General features: G+C 29.3%; 1 long non-coding RNA gene across 1 annotated transcript; it reads right to left on the bottom strand.

The window, feature by feature from the left end:
- Positions 1-5,095: 5,095 nt before the first annotated feature.
- Positions 5,096-17,051, bottom strand: LOC149941245 (uncharacterized). Its single transcript, XR_016481282.1, has 3 exons — positions 17,015-17,051; positions 16,145-16,208; positions 5,096-5,163 (listed from the first exon to the last, which is right to left on the bottom strand). It is a non-coding gene; the product is annotated as an uncharacterized LOC149941245 (long non-coding RNA).
- Between the last annotated feature and the right edge of the window lie 1,085 nt (positions 17,052-18,136).

Here is an 18,136-nt window from a genome sequence, read left to right as displayed (position 1 = left end):
AACAATAATCTAAGATACCCTTTAAAGTTAAATTCCTTTAGAGTTTATCAGTAAAACCACTTACTTTAAGTATTTTTTAATCCGTTCGGTCTAATAGTAGATTTCGCACCTATAATCCATGATGTTTTCATTTAAATTCAAATTATAACGAATTGAAAGTTTGAAGAAAATATTAATTTAGTTTGTAAATGAAATCCTTTTATAGTACTTTGAAGGGCTCTTAATTCGTTTTGAACTTCCAAAATAAATTAATGTACTAAGTTACGTTTAAAAGAACCTTTTGTAACAATTTCAATATGTAAATATAGGTATAAGGATTGAAAAAATACTTAAAGAAACTCAGCGTAAATTAGAATGGAAATCGGCTCCGGTAACGGTTTGGCAAATTTTAATTCTAATCTCAGGTTACTGTTTTTTACAAGATGCAAGTGATTAGCGTTGTTATTAAGCTCCGAGGTATCCAAAATCAAAAAGCAGGCTTTAATTTTCTATTTTTGTTTGAAAATAACCAAAACTATGCAGTTTGTTTTAAAAGAATCTCACAAATTATACTAACTTTTAACAAAATATCACCAATTATAATAACTTTTAACCAGGGATAAAAATGAAACTATTAAAAATATCTACAAAACTCAATTTTCGTAAATAGCCAATAGTTTTAAAATTAAGTTGGCTTATGGCAAAAATTAGAATAATTTATAAAATTCTGTTAAAAATTAGTAATTTTAATATTTTAATATCTTTATATTTTTAATTTTATTTCATTTTATTTTATATTTTATTTTATTTCATATTTTTATTTTATATTTTATTTTATTTCATATTTTTATTTTATATTTTATTTTATTTCATATTTTTATTTTATATTTTATTAAACAGGTCTTAAGCCAATCAATGACATACAATATTATCCCTTTACTTCTCTGCTCCCTTCCAACTATCTTGCAATATTTTCAATCCAAAAGTATTTGGTTTTATATCTTTAACTTTATTTCTCAGTACAATTTCCCTTTGACAAGTTTCTTCTAACTTCAATTCCCACTTTTTTAAATGCTTTTCCATTTCGTCCAAATGCTCTTTTATTTCTTGCATATCTAACCACGTCCTATTATACTCTTCCACTATTTCACTAACTTCCTCGAATGAATGGAAATTCATATGACTATAAGTAACAGAACACAATAAATATAAAACGTCCAGCAATGTTAAAAGTTAGGTCACCAGAAAGACCCTTTCCTCTTGTTGTTTCTATTTCAGTGGAAACGAAACTTGGACTTCAAGACGCCCGCGTCTTTTACGTTTATATGGATTATTCATGACGGTTCAATTTTGATTTTATAAATGGACACGTATAGTAGGGAGCTGGATCGAGAGTGTGGGGGATCTAGGTGAAAAAATTATTATAAATAAATACCGATTCAATATACGAACGAAACTTAATTATTAATTTAATTAAACTCATTTATAAATTTTATAAATTAACTTGAAATATCGTAAAGCCAATAAAAATAATATAAATTTCCTACAAATCACCCATTTTAGGGAAAAAAAGAAACGATTCCAAATACGTACAAAACTCAATTTTCATAAATAGACAATAGTTTGGAAATTAAGTTGGCTTATGGTAAAAATTAGAATAATTTAGGAAATTCTGTTAAAAATTAGTACAATTGGGGAAAATTGGTTAAAAGTTGGTATAATTTGGATACTTGTTAATGTTACTCATAAGTATGCCTATGTATAACATTTCCATTGAAAAAATTCAATGAGACCTTGTTTCACGCGGAACATACATTAAGCGGACCCAAAAATGCAAAAATGCTTATAATCCTTGCGCTATTGAAAAGGTTATTAAGGAAACAAAATCTCGTGATCGCGAGACACGAGCTAAACTTGAGATGGATGGAAAAAAATAAGGCTCTTCGTTTTTCCAACTACTTTTCTGATGCACCCAAAAATGGACCAAAATAGACCAAAAGTACCCTAAAAACTACCAAAGTCACCATTTTCGGCCCTATGTACCCCATTTCGGACCAAAAGTACCCCAAACTGGACCTAATAGCTTTATTGTAATGTTAAACTCCCATAGAGATTCCCCTAAAAAGAAAAAAACTTGCGGTCCAATTTTGGGTACATGAATTATTTCGGAGAGGGAATCGAGGTTTTAAATTCAAATTAACCCCGCCCCCGGGCAATCCGTGCCTCCCAGGTAATCCACGCACGCGCGTGCGAACACTATCTTCCGGCCTAGGTTATCACTTTTTACATCATTTCAACTTATTCCGTTCGATAAAACGTGATAAGATATACTTTCAAGTGTCAAAAAAATTCCATTCTACGTTACTTTAACAACGAATATTCCATGACGTCAAAACACTCCCGCAAAGTACTTAAAGATTCTATCTTATTGATTAAAATAGACACTTAATGACATTGAATGTTGTTTAAAATTAATTTCATTCTACTTTAACAACGAATATTCCATGACGACAAAACACTCTTAAATTCAAATTAACCGCGTCCCCCAGGGAATCCGCGCACGCGCGCCGCCCAGGTTATCACTTTATACATCATTTCAACTTATTCCGTACGATAAAACGTGATAAGATATACGTTCAAGTATCTTTCGAGATAAGCGGAGATCAATAAACAAGTTGGGCCTGAACATAATATGTTAATATACGAAAAAACAAATCTTCGCGAGAAATATTATAAATACATTGACTTTTCGATGATTTTACCCCCATTTCACCCCTTAAATCCCGGATCTCGATCCCGAACTTAAACCTGAACCTGGGATCGGCGTGTCGACCTTACTTTCCTTCTACTAACGGCTTATTGATATTTCTTTACACGGGTTTTACGATCTAAAACACTATGTTGGAACAATATCTCCACCAGATGGTTTGTTTTTGAAAAATTCTACTTTAAAAGCGTTATCAAAATGTAAATAAAACTACAGTCTTTTAACAAGCCTTCTATGCGAAAATAATTCAGGGCGATTGTTGAATAAATGTTTTTATTTCCATCAGAAATACATTTCTGTTTCCATGTTAAGCGTTTTATTTAATTTGCTAACCAATTTCTATAGAACAGGCTGCGCGCTCAGGCCCATAGCTAGCGAAGGGGCCTGAGGGGGCCGAAAGATATTTGTGCCGCCTCAAAAAATCGGAGAATGCCCAACCGTGCCCCGTCAAAAAGTCTCTTAGTTTCCTTGTCGAAACCCCCTTGGGCATACCTTCGACTCTACAAAATTTTCACCCCTTCTCGACCCATCTCTTAACATTCACTTACTTCGACCACCCTCCCCTTGACGAATTTCTCGCTACTCCACTGCTGAGCGTGCCCCCTTAGGAATTTGCTGGGCCCAATTAGCTGGAAAATTCTGGCTACGGGCCTGGCAGAAAAAGTAAGCTTACAAACAGTTGTCACAAAATCAACGAATATTCTGTAAATTTCATGCTATTAGTAAAAAAAATAAGTAGTCCATCGTTTAAAATATAATCCTAAAAATAAACGTAGAATAAATAAAAATTCACCATAATCCCCCAAAAAATTCAACTAATCTTAAAAATAATCTAATAAAAAATTGCAATACCAATTTAAAAAATAATCTCGGAAAATTTTATTAATTCATGAAATTTAACAAAAAAAATCTGAATCCCTAAAAAATGCGCATAATCCACTGAAATTTTGTATATATTCAACCATAAATTTCTATAATCCCAGAAAAAAAATCCATAATCCCCAGTTAAGAAAAAAATCTTACGAAATATATAATAATCTTTGTTTAATTTGTAATCCCAAAAATTTACATATAATCAATCGAAAATAATCATAATCAATAACCCGTGACCGCAAGACCGAAACATGACATTTTAGCTACACTGAGAGAAATTTATATTGTATGAATTACAGAAAATATCTGGCAAACCATCATTCCAGAAATGTTCTGATTTCTTTACAGACATTTCCGAAATAAAGTTTTACAGTTACAAACTGTTTTTTAACAGATAAAAACAAAATTTTTACTTACAGATTAATTATGTAAAAATTACAGTTATTTGTATTGTAAATTTCACAGAACAAATATGTTAAATAAAAATTGTAACGTTTTTTTTTAAAAAGTCATTGTTCTGTATATATTAAAGAATTTTTTGTTTTAAACACTGAACAACTTGTGTTTCTATAAAACGTACTTCTGTAAATATGGCATACCGTTCTGTAGGACAAACTGAACAACTTGTGTTTTTATTAAACGTACTTCTGTAAATATGGCATACCGTTCTGTAGGACAAACTGAACAACTTGTGTTTTTATTTAACGTATTTCTGTAAATATGGCATACCGTTCTGTAGGACAAACTGAACAACTTGTGTTTATATAAATTGTACTTCTGTAGATATGGCATGCCGTTCTGTAGGACAAACGGAACAACTTGTGTATTTATTTAACGTACTTCTGTAAATATGGCATAGCGCTCTGTAGGACAAACTGAACAACTTGTGTTTTTATTTAACGTACTTCTGTAGATATGGCATGCCGTTCTGTAGGACAAACGGAACAACTTGTGTATTTATTTAACGTACTTCTGTAAATATCGCATAGCGCTCTGTAGGACAAACTGAACAACTTGTATTTTTATAAAACGTACTTCTGTAAATGTGGCATACCGTTCTGTAGGACAAACTGAACAACTTGTGTTCATATAAAACGTACTTCTGTAAATATTTTATACATTTCTGTAGAAACTGAACAACTGGTTTTTATAAAACGTACTTCTGTAAATATGTTATACCGTTCTGTAGTAAGTCTTATGTGTTGCAAAAAACGTAATTCTGTACACATTACAGATTATTTCGGTAGAAAACACTTAGCCCAGATTTTCTGAAATACTTTGAATTGGGTTTTTTAAGGAAACTTCTTTTGAAAAACGGACTTTCCGTTGTGATAAAAAACCTAAATTCTACAAATATTACAAAATATTGGATACAATTTTGAAAAAATCATTTATTCATGAGCCAATTTCCCAAAATAACTACCGGATTTTATTTTTAATTAATATCCAATCATATTGGGATATTTTGTTTATAAAACAAGGATCTTTACGTTTATAACCTCTTTCGGATTCTGTGGATTTATCTTGGCGATGCATCTTAGTTTCTATAATATTGAAAAGAAAATTAGTTAAACCTTGCCCTCAATTATTTATGTTTAGTAGTAGAGTTAGCCCGCATTCAAAGAAAGGACTTATTATACAAGAAAAGATTATTCCCTCAAAATGTTAATCCGAGTTGCCACAAAGTTTACATTTTAAAATTCCCCGACTTTTCCAGGTTTTCCCGGACAGTCTAACACAATTTTCATGGACCAATCAGTAGCGTAGCAAAGGGGGCGGCACTTTTCCCTTCATGGTAACTGAAGCGACGGTCAATACTCCATTTTAAACTATCTTAGAAAACTATTTCTATGTATTAAGGGGGCGGCAAAAGGTCTAGTTACGCCACTGGGACCAATGAAATAACGTTCAAATCTTACAATTAAATTATTTTAAGTTAAACCATAACTTCTTTTGAAGTGGTAATTAAATATGAACAAGAGCACATTATATGCTGACGTTAGAAGGCTATAAAGAAGTTAGAGACAGTAAATCTAATGCATGTGGTCACCGGCCAGTGATGGTCGTTGTTCTACCCCTGTGAGAATAGGGTGAGAATTTGAGAGGAGGTGAGATCCGCGAAACTTCAAAAGGAGAGGAGCGTGAGAGGATTTTCACAAAGTACGCGTTTCAGAGAGAGGAGATTGAAAGGAGGGATTTTACAACTTCCATAAACGGAAAAGAGTGAGAGATGAGATCAGATTTTTCAATAAAACTAACGGGAGTGTGCGCGAGGTTAGATTAATTAGTGAAATTCGATGAGAGGAGATGAGATACAAAATTAGTTTACGGTGAGTAGAAGGAAAGTAAGGGCGAGACATCGATCCCAGGTTCAGGTTTAGGTTCGGGATCGAGATCCGGGATTTAAGGGGTGAAATAGGGGTAAAATCGTCGAAAAGTCAATGTATTTATGGTATTCCTCGCGACGATTTGTTTTCCCGTATATCAACATATTGTGTTCAGGCCAACTTGTTCATATATCTCCGCTTATCTCGAAAGATACTTGAACATATATCTTATCGCGTTTTATCGTACGGAATAAGTTGAAATGATGTAAAAAGTGATAACCTGAGTGGGAGATAGCGCGCGTGCGCGGATTTCCTGGGGCGCGGATTACCCGGGAGGCGCGGTTAATTTGAATTTAAGAGTGTTTTGACGTTATGGAATATGGGACGCGGTTAACGTGCGCGGATTGGGGCGCGGTTAATTTGAATTTAAAACATGGATTTGAGTGTTTTGACGTCATGGAATATTCGTTGTTAAAGTAGAATGGAAACATTTTTAAACTTCATTTTAATATCATTGTAGTATGCTTGACACTTGAACCTATCTCACGAGTATGTAACCAAAATTGGACCGCAAGTTTTTTTCTTTACTAATTTACGTTTAAAAGAACCTTTTGTAACAATTCCAATATGTAAATATAGGTATAAGGATTGAAAAAATACTTAAAGTAAGTGGTTTTACTGATAAACTCTAAAGGAATTTAACTTTAAAGGGTATCTTAGATTATTGTTTTTAATTTTATTCAAGTTGAAAACGTATTAAGAGTCCTTCAAAGTACTATAAAAGGATTTTATTTACGAACTAAATTCATATTTTCTTCAAACTTTCAATTCGCTTTTTTTACTATTTAAATACGGTAAAATATAATTCTTATACACAAATATAGTCAGAAAGATACTATAAAACACTAAAATTAAAATTAAATTAAATTTGTGTGGATAAGATTTGTAAATATCATTTTGAAACTAATAACTTTCACGCTTTATTTAAGTCAAGCCAATAAAAACAATTACCTATATTTTAAATACGGTAAAATATAAATACATTTCCGATATGTAAATAGGTAGAATAACACTATGAAAAATTCCTTTTTCTACTTTTAATACGACAACACACAACTCTGATACGCAAATATATACAGAAAATATTTAAAAAAATTACTCTACGTTCGATACGTTAAAATACATTTCCGATACCCAAATATAGATAAAGAAATACTATAAAATATAAAAAGGTAGAAAAATACTACACATTAACCATTATGAATTTAAGCTTACAACATCCTTCACGTATAGAGCATAAAAAAAAATACTACAACAATCTCTATACTCTACATTCATCACGTTAAAATATATTTCCGAAATGCCAATATAGGTAGTAAATACTACAAAATCTCTATACTCTACCTTCAATACGTTAAATTACATTCCAATATGTAAATATAGGATGAAATATACTACAAAAGCCTCTTTTCTTGACGTTCAATATGAAAAATAGATTTCTGAAATGCAAATATAGGTAGTAAATACTACAAAAGCCTCTTTTCTTGGCGTTCAATATGTTAAAATAGATTTCTGAAATGCAAATATAGTTAGTAATTACTACAAAAGCCTCTTACTCTACGTTCAATACGTTAAATTAATGATATGCCTCCGATCGAATCGTTCATTTTTTCCTATTTATTTAAATATACGTTTTTAAATTTGAATTGCTTCTAGTGTTCGGCAGTCGATTAACTTTTATCTATGAATAAAATAAGCTCGGCTATATTTAAATAACATTTATTTAAATAATCAATAGTTAAATAAAAATTGTTAAATGTTTAAATAATCGAAAGTGAATAAGCCTATTTTTTAAATAAAACAAACAATTATTTAAATAAATACCACTTTTATTCAAATAAATGCTTGGTTGCGTAAAAACACAATTAAATAAGTTAAAATGATATTCTTTTTACCAACGTTTTTTAAATAAATCGGAAAATTTGTGGATAATGAATAAACAATTCCGAACACTAATTGCTTCATTAAATTATGCATTTGTTCTTTAAATAATACCTGAATTTGAAATTATATAACATAAAATAAAATAGTTTAAAAATAAAACTATATCAAGGTATTACACTCGGGTAAAAAAAAATAGTTGCATTATGTTTTTATACTTCTTTCTTAATTACAGTGATGCTTAAAAGCAAACCTCAAATCTATAAAACAAAGAGTTTTTTAACAAGGGATAAATTTATTTTAAAAGATGCTTTGGTGACATCTAACGGCGGCAATGGACAATAATAAACAAAATACTAAAAGTATCATGTGTTATTAAAATTTTAATTGCTATATTATATTTATGGTATGTACTTGAACCCATTATGGTATTTGAAATAGCTTAATATATGAAGAGAGTAAACATATTTCTTAACACATAGAAAGCGTTATTATTTTTATAATTTATTAATTAACTATTAATATGGTTACATTATTTGCATAGGGTTCTTAGTTAAAAAGATTCGAGTACCTTTAAAGCTCACCAATACATAAATGTAATATTTAGATGCATAATCTTATCGGTATTTATATTATCAATAAACACAAAAATACAAAACCTGATACATTAAATTATGCAGAGTCCTTCAAAGTACTTTAAAAGGATTTTATTTACGAACTAAATCCATATTTTTTTTTCAAACTTAGAAGTAAGTTTGTATGAAATACTTTCTAATACCTGAAAAATGGACTTTAGAGTGGATAATTAAGTATTTTTTCAATCCTTATACCTATATTTGCATATTGGAATTGTTACAAAAGGTTCTTTTAAACGTAACTTAGTACATTAATTTATTTTGGAAGTTCAAAACGTATTAAGAGCCCTTCAGAGTACTATAAAAGGATTTCATTTACAAACTAAATTAATATTTTCTTCAAACTTTCAATTCGTTATAATTTGAATTTAAATGAAAACATCATGGATTATAGGTGCGTAATCTACTATTAGACCGAACGGATTAAAAAATACTTAAAGTAAGTGGTTTTACTGATAAACTCTAAAGGAATTTAACTTTTAAGGGTATCTTAGATTATTGTTTTTAATTTTATTCAAGTTCAAAACGTATAAAGAGTCCTTCAAAGTACTTTAAAATAATTTTATTTACGAACTAAATCCATATTTTAGAAGTTAGTTTGTATGAAATACTTACTAATACCTGAAAAATGGACTTTAGAGTTGATAAGATTTGTAAATATCATTTGAAACTAATAATTTTCACGCTTTATTTAAGTCAAGCAATTACATTTTTAAAAATGAAAGAAGTTAAACAATATAACAATTTGTAAATATTGTAAATATTTTTAGGTAATAAAGAAATTAAGAAATGTTTTAATTAAAATATCTTTCATTTTCTACTACATTTTTAAAAATGAAAGAAGTTTAACAATATAATTATTCTAATATAATTTCAAATTCAGGTATTATTTAAAGTACAAATGCATAATTTAGTGAAGCAATTCTTATTTAAATACTTTTATTTAATTAATTTGTGTATCTGAAATGTATTTATTGAAAAATAAGTGGGTTTTACTATTTACCACGGTTATTTTTATATATATATATATATATTGGAATTGTTACAAAAGGTTCTTTAAAACGTAACTTAGTACATTAATTTATTTTAGAAGTTCAAAACGTTCAAAACGTATAAAGAGTCCTTCAAAGAACTTTAAAAGGATTTTTTATTCACTATATAATCCATTTTTTTTTCAAACTTAGAAGTTAGTTAGTATGAAATACTTACTAATACCTGAAAAATGGACTTTAGAGTGGATAATTAAGTACTTTTTCAATCCTTTTACCTATATTTACATATTGGAATTGTTACAAAAGGTTCTTTTAAACCTAACTTAGTACATTAATTTATTTTGGAAGTTCAAAACGTATTAAGAGCCCTTCAGAGTACTATAAAAGGATTTCATTTACAAACTAAATTAATATTTTCTTCAAACTTTCAATTCGTTATAATTTGAATTTAAATGAAAACATCATGGATTATAGGTGCGTAATCTACTATTAGACCGAACGGAGTAAAAAAAAATACTTAAAGTAAGTGGTTTTACTGATAAACTCTAAAGGAATTTTGGAATTTTCTAGAATAGCAAAGTAAAACTAAAACGTAAACCAAGTTTAAAACGAAACTAATAACTGGGAGAAAGGTTGAAGTAACTTTTTTGATTTTTCGTTTTTTAATTTTTGAGTTCCCTATATTATTATAAACTAAATTAAATATAATTTTTGAAAATTTGTGATAAAAGATCTGCTCCTTCGTGTTTTACATATATTTAAAAACTCGAGATTTTAATGAATTGTTTTCAAAGCATGAAAAATATAGCAGATCCTTTGATTTTAATTGTAGTTAGTAGTTACTTAAAAAAAAGTCGCTAGCTGACTTGGAGCTGGTGTAGTTAAATTTTAAAAATGTGTATTTTAAATTTTGTTTGTAAAAGTTTTTTTGAAAAATTTTAGTATTATAGTTTAAATTTATTAAATAAAATAAAATATAAATTATACATTTGGTTTAGCATTTTACTATTGCAAGTAAAAGTAACAGTAATTTCAATTACTTTTTTAGTTTTTTTTTGCAAATATGCAAACTATTTAGTTATTTCAAAAACAAATACGTCGAATTATTTGGTATTCGAAATACTATTGGTTAGTTTTTATATCTTTAATTTTATTTTTCAGAACAATTTCTCTTTGTCTAGCTACTTCTAACTTTAATTTAGATGGCCTTAAAGCCAAGTATTTAACAAATTTTGTAACCAAGTAGATGGACCTTTAAACAATTTTTCAGTCATGTAGTCAAGGAAATGTTCAAATATACGTGTATTTGGTCATTTTGATGGTCAAATAGCCCAGTATGGAACTGCCAGATGATAGTCAGACGTTGAGACGCGGGTGGCGCCCGTGCCCCAGCGTCCGCGCCCTCACCCTGATGATGCCCCGAGCCCCCGTCGACGTCTGAAATGTGAAATGGGGCACCGACGGGGATGGCGCGGACGCTGGGGCACGGGCGCCAACCGCGTCTCAACGTCTGACTATCATCTGGCAGTTCCATACTGGGCTATTTGACCATCAAAATGACCAAATACACGTATATTTGAACATTTCCTTGACTACATGACTGAAAAATTGTTTAAAGGTCCATCTACTTGGTTACAAAATTTGTTAAATACTTGGCTTTAAGGCCATCTAAATTAAAGTTAGAAGTAGCTAGACAAAGAGAAATTGTTCTGAAAAATAAAATTAAAGATATAAAAACTAACCAATAGTATTTCGAATACCAAATAATTCGACGTATAGGTTTTTGAAATAACTAAATAGTTTGCATATTTGTCAAAAAAAAAACTAAAAAAGTAATTGAAAATACTATTAATTTTACTTGCAATAGTAAAATACTAAACCAAATGTATAATTTATATTTTATTTTATTTAATAAATTTAAACTATAATACTAAACTTTTTCAAAAAAAACTTTTACAAACAAAATTTAAAATACACATTTTTAAAATTTAACTACACCAGCTCCAGGTCAGCTAGCGACTTTTTTTTTAAGTAACTACTAACTACAATTAAAATCAAAGGATCTGCTATATTTTTCATGCTTTGAAAACAATTCATTAAAATCTCGAGTTTTTAAATATATGTAAAACACGAAGGAGCAGATCTTTTATCACAAATTTTCAAAAATTATATTTAATTTAGTTTATAATAATATAGGGAACTCAAAAATTAAAAAACGAAAAATCAAAAAAGTTACTTCAACCTTTCTCCCAGTTATTAGTTTCGTTTTAAACTTGGTTTACGTTTTAGTTTTACTTTGCTATTCTAGAAAATTCCAAAATTCCTTTAGAGTTTATCAGTAAAACCACTTACTTTAAGTATTTTTTTTTACTCCGTTCGGTCTAATAGTAGATTACGCACCTATAATCCATGATGTTTTCATTTAAATTCAAATTATAACGAATTGAAAGTTGAAGAAAATATTAATTTAGTTTGTAAATGAAATCCTTTTATAGTACTCTGAAGGGCTCTTAATACGTTTTGAACTTCCAAAATAAATTAATGTACTAAGTTAGGTTTAAAAGAACCTTTTGTAACAATTCCAATATGTAAATATAGGTAAAAGGATTGAAAAAGTACTTAATTATCCACTCTAAAGTCCATTTTTCAGGTATTAGTAAGTATTTCATACAAACTAACTTCTAAGTTTGAAAAAAAATTGATTATATAGTGAATAAAAAATCCTTTTAAAGTTCTTTGAAGGACTCTTTATACGTTTTGAACGTTTTGAACTTCAAAAATAAATTAATGTACTAAGTTACGTTTTAAAGAACCTTTTGTAACAATTCCAATATATATATATATATAAAAATAACCGTGATAAATAGTAAAACCCACTTATTTTTCAATAAATACATTTCAGATACATAAATTAATTAAATAAAAGTATTTAAATAAGAATTGCTTCACTAAATTATGCATTTGTACTTTAAATAATACCTGAATTTGAAATTATATTAGAATAATTATATTGTTAAACTTCTTTCATTTTTAAAAATGTAGTAGAAAATGAAAGATATTTTAATTAAAACATTTCTTAATTTCTTTATTACCTAAAAATATTTACAATATTTACAAATTGTTATATTGTTTAACTTCTTTCATTTTTAAAAATGTAATTGCTTGACTTAAATAAAGCGTGAAAATTATTAGTTTCAAATGATATTTACAAATCTTATCAACTCTAAAGTCCATTTTTCAGGTATTAGTAAGTATTTCATACAAACTAACTTCTAAAATATGGATTTAGTTCGTAAATAAAATTATTTTAAAGTACTTTGAAGGACTCTTTATACGTTTTGAACTTGAATAAAATTAAAAACAATAATCTAAGATACCCTTAAAAGTTAAATTCCTTTAGAGTTTATCAGTAAAACCACTTACTTTAAGTATTTTTTAATCCGTTGGGTTTAATAGTAGATTACGCACCTATAATCCATGATGTTTTCATTTAAATTCAAATTATAACGAATTGAAAGTTTGAAGAAAATATTAATTTAGTTTGTAAATTAAATCCTTTTATAGTACTCTGAAGGGCTCTTAATACGTTTTGAACTTCCAAAATAAATTAATGTACTAAGTTACGTTTAAAAGAACCTTTTGTAACAATTCCAATATGCAAATATAGGTATAAGGATTGAAAAAATACTTAATTATCCACTCTAAAGTCCATTTTTCAGGTATTAGAAAGTATTTCATACAAACTTACTTCTAAGTTTGAAAAAAAAAATATGGATTTAGTTCGTAAATAAAATCCTTTTAAAGTACTTTGAAGGACTCTGCATAATTTAATGTATCAGGTTTTGTATTTTTGTGTTTATTGATAATATAAATACCGATAAGATTATGCATCTAAATATTACATTTATGTATTGGTGAGCTTTAAAGGTACTCGAATCTTTTTAACTAAGAACCCTATGCAAATAATGTAACCATATTAATAGTTAATTAATAAATTATAAAAATAATAACGCTTTCTAGGTGTTAAGAAATATGTTTACTCTCTTCATATATTAGGCTATTTCAAATACCATAATGGGTTCAAGTACATACCATAAATATAATATAGCAATTAAAATTTTAATAACACATGATACTTTTAGTATTTTGTTTATTATTGTCCATTGCCGCCGTTAGATGTCACCAAAGCATCTTTTAAAATAAATTTATCCCTTGTTAAAAAACTCTTTGTTTTATAGATTTGAGGTTTGCTTTTAAGCATCACTGTAATTAAGAAAGAAATATAAAAACATAATGCAACTATTTTTTTTTACCCGAGTGTAATACCTTGATATAGTTTTATTTTTAAACTATTTTATTTTGTGTTATATAATTTCAAATTCAGGTATTGTTTAAAGAACAAATGCATAATTTAATGAAGCAATTAGTGTTCGGAATTGTTTATTCATTATCCACAAATTTTCCGATTTATTTAAAAAACGTTGGTAAAAAGAATATCATTTTAACTTATTTAATTGTGTTTTTACGCAACCAAGCATTTATTTGAATAAAAGTGGTATTTATTTAAATAATTGTTTGTTTTATTTAAAAAATAGGCTTATTCACTTTCGATTATTTAAACATTTAACAATTTTTATTTAACTATTGATTATTTAAATAAATGTTATTTAAATATAGTCGAGCTTATTTTATTCATAGATAAAAGTTAATCGACTGCCGAACACTAGAAGCAATTCTAATTTAAAAACGTATATTTAAATAAATAGGAAAAAATGAACGATTCGATCGGAGGCATATCATTAATTTAACGTATTGAACGTAGAGTAAGAGGCTTTTGTAGTATTTACTACCTATATTTGCATTTCAGAAATCTATTTTTCATATTGAACGTCAAGAAAAGAGGCTTTTGTAGTATATTTCATCCTATATTTACATATTGGAATGTAATTTAACGTATTGAAGGTAGAGTATAGAGATTTTGTAGTATTTACTACCTATATTGGCATTTCGGAAATATATTTTAACGTGATGAATGTAGAGTATAGAGATTGTTGTAGTATTTTTTTTTATGCTCTATACGTTATGGATGTTGTAAGCTTAAATTCATAATGGTTAATGTGTAGTATTTTTCTACCTTTTTATATTTTATAGTATTTCTTTATCTATATTTGGGTATCGGAAATGTATTTTAACGTATCGAACGTAGAGTAATTTTTTTAAATATTTTCTGTATATATTTGCGTATCAGAGTTGTGTGTTGTCGTATTAAAAGTAGAAAAAGGAATTTTTCATAGTGTTATTCTACCTATTTACATATCGGAAATGTATTTATATTTTACCGTATTTAAAATATAGGTAATTGTTTTTATTGGCTTGACTTAAATAAAGCGTGAAAGTTATTAGTTTCAAAATGATATTTACAAATCTTATCCACACAAATTTAATTTAATTTTAATTTTAGTGTTTTATAGTATCTTTCTGACTATATTTGTGTATAAGAATTATATTTTACCGTATTTAAATAGTAAAAAAAGCGAATTGAAAGTTTGAAGAAAATATGAATTTAGTTCGTAAATAAAATCCTTTTATAGTACTTTGAAGGACTCTTAATACGTTTTCAACTTGAATAAAATTAAAAACAATAATCTAAGATACCCTTTAAAGTTAAATTCCTTTAGAGTTTATCAGTAAAACCACTTACTTTAAGTATTTTTTCAATCCTTATACCTATAATTTACATATTGGAATTGTTACAAAAGGTTATTTTAAACGTAACTTAGTAAAGAAAAAAACTTGCGGTCCAATTTTGGTTACATACTCGTGAGATAGGTTCAAGTGTCAAGCATACTACAATGATATTAAAATGAAGTTTAAAAATGTTTCCATTCTACTTTAACAACGAATATTCCATGACGTCAAAACACTCAAATCCATGTTTTAAATTCAAATTAACCGCGCCCCAATCCGCGCACGTTAACCGCGTCCCATATTCCATAACGTCAAAACACTCTTAAATTCAAATTAACCGCGCCTCCCGGGTAATCCGCGCCCCAGGAAATCCGGGCACGCGCGCTATCTCCCACTCAGGTTATCACTTTTTACATCATTTCAACTTATTCCGTACGATAAAACGCGATAAGATATACGTTCAAGTATCTTTCGAGATAAGCGGAGATATATGAACAAGTTGGCCTGAACACAATATGTTGATATACGGGAAAACAAATCGTCGCGAGGAATACCATAAATACATTGACTTTTCGACGATTTTACCCCTATTTCACCCCTTAAATCCCGGATCTCGATCCCGAACCTAAACCTGAACCTGGGATCGATGTCTCGCCCTTACTTTCCTTCTACTACGGTGGTTAGAGGAGATGAGTTTGAGTTTAAAATTTTAGAAACGGGAATGAGGTGGAGTGAGAGTTATCACGATATTTTGAAAAATGCCCATCACTGCCTAAAATTGACGCAGGGTTCATATAACCATAGGCAAACCGATTTCCTTGATATTTCCCGTTTTTCCATTTATATGTGGTCGATCTCGAGTCGAACATTCATTAGACCTTTAGCGTAGGAAAGTACAGGGAGTGTCACACTTTTAAGTAATTATCTCACTTTTGTTATTACCTATAATTATCAGACATGGGTGAGGCGGCAGCTTTTTTTCTATGTCACTAATAGGAGTTCCAGCCTAAAATATAGGAAGAATAATAATAATAATAACTTAATAATTTCATATAATTCACGGCACAACTTGTTCTTTCAATAAATCCCCACTTTTTCCCCGGATCCCGAAGTATGTTGGAAGAACTCGAAAATTATTTGTCCAAAATATTAGAATATAATTCAATATTATTGTAGTACAGTCCAAAAGAAATAATTCAAACTATGTCATCTTCACGAGTTCTACTACAGTTGAACTATGGTCCCCAGAAAGCTTAGTACGGTTTGAACACTCTTTGCGTCTATGTCCGTCACGTGTTCTACTGCAACCATTCCCATATAGTAAATTTTAGTCAACGGTTTTACTTAATACAATAGGTGTTTCAATAAAATAATAAATAATAATTAATTAAGCTTGGTTTTAAATTAGAGCCTCACAACCTAAGCTCCAGTCTACGTCACTATTTACATTCCTTAACATCAAAACTGGAACATTAAAATCGTATAACTTTAACTTACGCTGCTGGCGCCCCAGGTCGCGGGAATTTCAGGGCTTTGTAAACTCGCATCGAAACATTTTCTGTTCTCATTCATTACCGCGTATTACAGCCGTGTCTATTTTTGAACCGTTTCCGTGCGAAAATAGTCCTCGGCTATTTAAGCCCGTACCCGTTTGCCGATCCAAAATAGCCGTTACCAGGCCTTTCCGCAAACGGACCTAAATAGCCGAGGACTATTTTCAAACGGACACCGTTTAAAACAGACACTACGGTATATTACCTTTAATACTACTTTTATGTTAATCAAAATAAATAAATAATACTAACTATTAACAATAATAATAATCTTCGGAATAAATTGATGATTTCGCCATGATTTCGCTAAGCCTAAGAATGGAACAAAATGCCCAAGGCTTGCCTCGTCTTTGTGTCGGAACACGGCCAACTTAGATATACTCGCGTACTCGCACATAGAGGCCAGCTAGCTTTATTTAGCGCCCATGTTAACTAGCGTATACAAAATTTACGATTTACCTCGCTTATCGCCGCTTGGAGCGCTAGTAAGAGGGAATGCCTCTCCAATGCTATTCTATGGGGAAATATTTTTTAAAGTGGCTTACCTATTAAATAACTTTTTGTAATTTTCGCGTTGTTTTCCGAAGCTGAATTTTAAATATAATTAAAAGTGATTTTCAAAGATTATTTTAAAACCAATTTCATAATTTTAGACCGGTTTGTTCACTCACAATCTTTTTCTAAAATCGGTACAAATTTTAAGGCGGAGAAATTCACCAGAAGAGAGTTAAGCCTAATATCTGTATTTTAGCGCGAATAATGATGCAATATTTGAAACTGTAAAACTGAAAACCAAAGGGACTTATTAAAACAAATTTAAACAAGTTTAAATTAACAACTTCAACACTTACAGAAGTTTTTTTTAATTTCAGTTCGGAATAGCCTTGGATTCATAATAATATGTTATTATTAATCCAAGATTTCTGCAAGTTGACGACATTCATGGATTTTTTGACTCCCCTTACAAGGCTTAACTCTCTTCTGGTGATTTTCTCCGCTTTAAAATTTGTACCGATTTTAGAAAAAGATTGTGAGTGAACAAACTGGTCTAAAATTATGAAATTGGTTTTAAAATAATCTTTGAAACTCACTTTTAATTATATTTAAAATTCAGCTTCGGAAAACAACGCGAAAATTACAAAAAGTTATTTAATAGGTAAGCCACTTTAAAAAATATTTCCCCATAGAATAGCATTGGAGAGGCATTCCCTCTTACTAGCGCTCCAAGCGGCGATAAGCGAGGTAAATCGTAAATTTTTTATACGCTCGTTAACATGGGCGCTAAATAAAGCTAGCTGGCCTCTATGTGCGAATACGCGAGTATATCTAAGTTGGCCGTGGTCGGAAGCGCTCCAAATTTTCGACACTAACTTCAGTCAGG

Source organism: Leiobunum rupestre, chromosome 6 (genome assembly GCF_980474605.1).
Source record: "Leiobunum rupestre chromosome 6, qqLeiRupe1.1.hap1, whole genome shotgun sequence".
Classification (NCBI taxonomy): domain Eukaryota; kingdom Metazoa; phylum Arthropoda; class Arachnida; order Opiliones; family Sclerosomatidae; genus Leiobunum; species Leiobunum rupestre.
Note: the sequence above shows the minus strand (reverse complement) of the source record. Positions and strands in the feature narration are given on the sequence as shown.